Source organism: Podarcis vaucheri (genome assembly GCF_965113315.1).
Source record: "Podarcis vaucheri genome assembly, chromosome: 5".
NCBI lineage: Eukaryota > Metazoa > Chordata > Lepidosauria > Squamata > Lacertidae > Podarcis > Podarcis vaucheri.
This window is the reverse complement of record NC_138763.1, coordinates 24,549,127-24,554,514: the sequence shown is the minus strand read 5'-3', so window position 1 is coordinate 24,554,514 and position 5,388 is coordinate 24,549,127. Positions and strand designations below refer to the sequence as shown.

General features: G+C 42.8%; 1 long non-coding RNA gene across 1 annotated transcript; it reads left to right on the top strand.

The window, feature by feature from the left end:
* Positions 1-1,106: 1,106 nt before the first annotated feature.
* On the top strand, positions 1,107-4,564 carry LOC309533395. The gene is made up of 3 exons (XR_014220208.1): positions 1,107-1,208; positions 2,566-2,711; positions 4,263-4,564. It is a non-coding gene; the product is annotated as an uncharacterized lncRNA (long non-coding RNA).
* Positions 4,565-5,388: the final 824 nt, after the last annotated feature.

The following is a 5,388-nucleotide window of genomic DNA, read 5'->3' as shown; positions in this document are numbered from 1 at the left end:
TTAAGAAAAAGGAAACAAACTTGCAAGATGTTTTCGTCTTGCGAAGCAAGCCCATAGGGAAATTCGTCTTGCGACGCAGCTCAAAAACCGCAAAACCCTTTCGTCTAGCAAGTTTTTCATCTTGCGAGGCTTTCGTCTTGCGGTGCACCACTGTACCATTTTAAACAGGCAGGGCTTTGCCCCGAGGATTATGGGAACTGTAGTTTGTCAAGGGTACAGAGAGTTGTTAGGAGACCCCTATTCCCCTCTCAATTCCCAGAGTTGTTTAACAATCCATCCACACACACCCTGGGAATTCTGGGAATTCTAGCTTAGGGAGTGGGGGGACTGGGACCTCCTAATAACTCTCAGTCCCCATAACAAATTGCCAGTTCCAAGAATTTGTGTGTGTCTGCAAAGCCAGGACTTTAAAGCAGTATCAAAGTTCTGTGTATGTATGATATGAATGTGGCCTAAATATAACCCCTCAGTGCTCTTCCCAAGCCGCACACTCTCTCAAGCCTCACCATTCCAGCTTTGCACCTTCCTTGGGTGTTTCTACCTGGGAGGAATGTATCCCAGAGCTATGATAACCCCTTCTTACTTGTCTGGATGGGGGATAGAGTGTGAGGCTTGAGTTTGAAGAAACAAGCCTACTGTACAAAAGTAACATTCACACTCAATCCTCTGCCTGCTTGTGCCTCTGTCCACCACTGATAAATGATTTTCAAGGCCAGCTCTGTTGCACAGTACTTAGATGTCTCAGTCTCTTATCAGCCACAGGGAAAGAGCAGATGTCTCAGTCTCTTATCAGCCACAGGGAAAGAACAGCCCATGAAGACTTCCATTGGTCACAGCTCATGGCAAGAACACACCACAGTGAGAAAAGGCAACTGAGAGGCAACAGGATAGAAGTTTATAAGATTATGCGTGGCATGGAGGAAGTGGACAAGTCTTTTTCCTTCTCTCACAATGCAAGAACGCATGGACATCCAATGGGAGATTCAGGACAGATAAAACAAAGTAGTTCTTCATTCTGTGCACAGTTAGACTGTGGAACTCACTCCCACAGGAGGCAGGGCAGGCCACCAACCTAGATGGCATTTAAAGAGGAGTAGTAGAAGAAGAAGAGTTTGGATTTGATATTCCACTTTATCACTACCTGAAGGAGTCTCAAAGCGGCTAACATTCTCCTTTCCCTTCCTCCCCCACAACAAACACTCTGTGAGGTGAGTGGGGCTGAGAGACTTCAAAGAAGTATGACTGGCCCAAGGTCACCCAGCAGCTGCATGTGGAGGAGCAGAGACACAAACCTGGTTCCCCAGATTACGAGTCCACCGCTCTTAATCACTACACCACGCTGGCTCTCGTATGAAGTAGTCAACTTCATGCAACTGCTGTCATCTCTAACCATTAGTCATGTCAGCTGGGCCTGATGGGAGTTTGAATCTAGCAATATCTGGAGGGCCGCAGGTTCCCCAGGGGAGATAAATTTGATTCACTTCATATTTGAAAGAGAATTTATTAAATTTGCATTTTGCAAAACAATATGAGAATCAAAACGCAGCCATCCTTAGAAATTCACACGTCTGTGAATTTTGGGGTGTCATTCTCCAACCAGTGTTTACAAAAATGCATATATTAGGGGGAATGTGCATTAAAAATGAATACAAAGTATTCATGTAGATAACATGCAAAATGCATTATAACAGGGGAACTGCTTGCAAAAATATGTGCTTTAGTCAATACTGCATACAAAAATGTGCTTATTAGGAGGAATTTTACGATTTTTCTTGAGGGTTTTAAATATATATTTGCAAATTGCTGTAGAAGTCTAGAGAACTTAAGATTGGAAAAATGAAAAAGGGAGCGAACAGAAATCTACAGATTGTTCCATCCCTATCCCAGTGTTAGAATTCATTTAACAAAATGAAGTGAGGAAACCACATTTGACATTTTCATCTGATATTAGATTGAGTGCTTCCGTTTCTTTTCAGGGAAAAATGAATGAATTTTCCTCCTTTGAAAATAAATGCTGAGCTGTACAACTTAGCGTTTGCTTTAAACATATGTTTATCTAGCAGCATTAAACTTCCTGCTAACTTCAAGTGCTCAAAACTGCAACTTACAATGACGTGCAGACTTTATCTAGGCCATATAGATAAGCAGGTTTTAAAACCAACAAGAAATGGCTTCCTTTAACCTACTTGGAAGGTTCAAGAATGCCAAGAAGAATGACTTTTACAGTGCAGGGGGAAACTGTTCAGAAGTTACACCCACTTTACAATTTGTTTTATTTAGGCAAAGTTAAGTTGGTTGCAAGTTGTAGTCACCATCTGCCACATGTTAGACTTTGAGGAACACTGTGGGTTATCATAGCCACCCCTTAAAGGAGGGATGGGGAAATGTCTCAATTCAAGGGCTGCATTTTCTGTTGGGCAACATTCCAGGGACGGCATGCCAGTGAGTTGTGGGGCCAGTGGTAAAAGCAGGCTGTGTGTGGAGCAATGGATACAATCCTTAATCTTTGTACAGTAGGCTACATTCCAAACAGACACCTCTCCATATTTGTGTCTCTCCATCCAGGCAAGAGGCTTTAGCACAGGTCAAAGGTACATTCTAGTCAGTCAAAAGCACTCAAGGAGAATGCAAAGCTGGACTGGTTGAGTGTATAGCCTTGGTCGAGAGGAAGTGGCTTGGAGCTGGGACCTTGGCAGAATCCCAGGAGCCAGGTATGTCTGTTGGTCTGCATTTGATTTGGCCCTGGTCTGAGGTTCCCCAGCACTGACTTAGAGGTAGGCTTCTAGCTTCCATAGAAGGAATCCTTCAGTAACACTAGGCATGGGGGAGAAATTCAGTTCTGTTAGTATCTGAAGGCAAATCTATAAAACTTGCACTTTCTGAAAGCCCCCTTTTGAAATTTGCACTTCTCCAAAATTTGTGCTATGGTTTTCTGACCAAGCAATGTTTACAAAAAGGCATATATTAGGAGGTGAATGTACATAGAAACTTATATATTAGTGAAACTAACATATGAAACACATTATATTATGGGGAAATTGCTTGCAAAATTGTGTACAAATGTGTTTATTGGAAGGCATTTGCACTAAAATGCTGGTGAATTTTTGTGAGGATTCTTTTAAAAATGGCAAATTGCTGAAGAAATGTGAAGAAGTTAATTTAAGATTGGGGGGGGGGGAATGAGAAACTGAGAGAAACAAACTTGACAGTTCCTTCCTAAATAAAACCCAGGCCGAAGCTTCACAAAAGTTCCAATGACAGGTCCAGTGCAGGATCTCAGTGAGGAGCATCTGATGGGCTACATAGATGTGGACTTGATCACTGGAAACCCCATGTAAGAACAAGATACACATATTTTCTATTAATATATATTGATATATTGCATGCATGCATTGCCATGTTGCCTATGGCACAGCCTCCAATAACATGGGGTGATTTAATTAACTCCTGAAAAGAAGAAAAGAAAAAAGAAAAGTTTTTAGTTGGATCTCTCACTTGGATGATGTAATTTTCTTGCTGGTTTTGAAACACAGAGTTCTTCAGACAAAAAGGGAAAGGAAAGAACACACACAGTGCAAATCCACCATCACACAGACCATTGCCTAGAAGCATCACTAAAAAGTTAAAACTTTCCCCGGTATTTATTACAGTACCCATGAACTGAGGATGAGCTTTTACGGAGCTTAGTTCTCTTTAGTCTATTTATATAGACTGAGTCCACAAGGCCTTCAAGGGACATTGATGGGCACTTAGCACTCTAATATATATCTCTCTCTAATCTGGGGACTGAATCAAAACTTCTCTGTTGCAGGGTAAAAGATGGCTATATTAAGATTTGAATTCTGCCTCTGCTACAAGTAGTTGCAAGAAAGACATATTGTAGAATCGTAGAGTTGGAAGGGACGCTGACGATCATCTAACCCAACTTCCTTCAATGCAGGGAATATTCAGCTGTCCTATACAGGGATCGAACCTGCAACCTTGGTGTTATCAGCACCACACTCTAGCCAACTGAGCTATCTGGGCTGATCCGTCAACGTTTCAAAGCTGGAAATAGGAAGGGTCACGTGTGGCTGAAGTATGACTATTCTCAGATCAATTACCCTCTACTACTTTGCATGGTGGGCAGTAAGAATGCAACAAGAGCCAGCCAGAGTCCTGTGCATCATATGAGCACTGATCCAGAGTATTATTTGCTTACATGTAAGATTGGGTATGTATTTTAGTTGTACATATTGTATTATGCATTTTATTTCATACAGACGCAGGTTTCATCGCATGTATATTGCAATTTCAGCTTGTTAAGAAATTGAACTGCATTCTTCTCATATTAATTCTTACAAGTCTGGCTGATGAAGAATTGATCAAGATTGGCTGATGAAGTATGGAACGAAATGGATTGGTTATCCGGAAACTCTGTTCCGGTGATATTTGGTGACAGATTATGTATATATTGAACTTTTGAATTATTCTTCTGCGACTGGTGAAGAAGATTTAGAGACTTTGGTTGTAATTTCTGATTATTTGCATTAGTCTATAAATAGTGTTTAGTGCCATTGTTATTGGCCATTAGGTTGTCTTATACAGTGGTGCCCCGCAAGACGAACGCCTCGGAAGACGAAAAACTCACTAGATGAAGGAGTTTTTCATTTTCTTAGCCGCTTCGCAAGACGCATTTCCCTATGGGCTTGCTTTGCAAAACGAAGCTTGCCCCGCAAGCTCCGGGGATAGCGGGGAAGCACAGCGCATCTTCCCCGCTGTCCCCGGACCTCTTTTGAAGCAAGGGGCGGCGGGGAGAAGATCGCTTCTCCCCGTTGCCAGCCCCGTAATCTCCTGTCCGCTTTTGAACCAAGGGGCGGCAACGGGGAGAAGCGATTCTCCCCGCTGCCCCTTCCCTTGCTTTAAAACAGGTCCGGGGACAGAGGGGAAGGCGTGCAGCGCTTCCCCTCTGTCCCCGGACGGTCTCCATAGGAACGCATTGATTGGTTTTCAATGCATTCCTATGGGAAACCGTGCTTCGCAAGACGAAAAACTCGCAAGAAGAAGAAACTTGTGGAACGAATTAATTTCGTCTTGCGAGGCACCACTGTATTGTTCAGCAGAGTCCTATGCAAGCAGAACCTGAGCACAACAGCCCACCTGTGATTCCCCAAAATTGCTATCCAGAAATGTTACAGTGGAGGCAGAACATATCCACCATGCCTAGTAGCTATTGATAGCCTTATTCTCCATGAATTTGTCTAATCCTCTTTTAAAGCCATCCAAGCTTGGTGGCCCTCAGTGGCTCCTGTGGGAACAAGCGCCACAGTTTTAACTATGTGGTGTGTGAAGATGTACTTTCTTTTCTCCAGAATCTTCCAACATTGGATGCCCATGAATTCTTGTGTT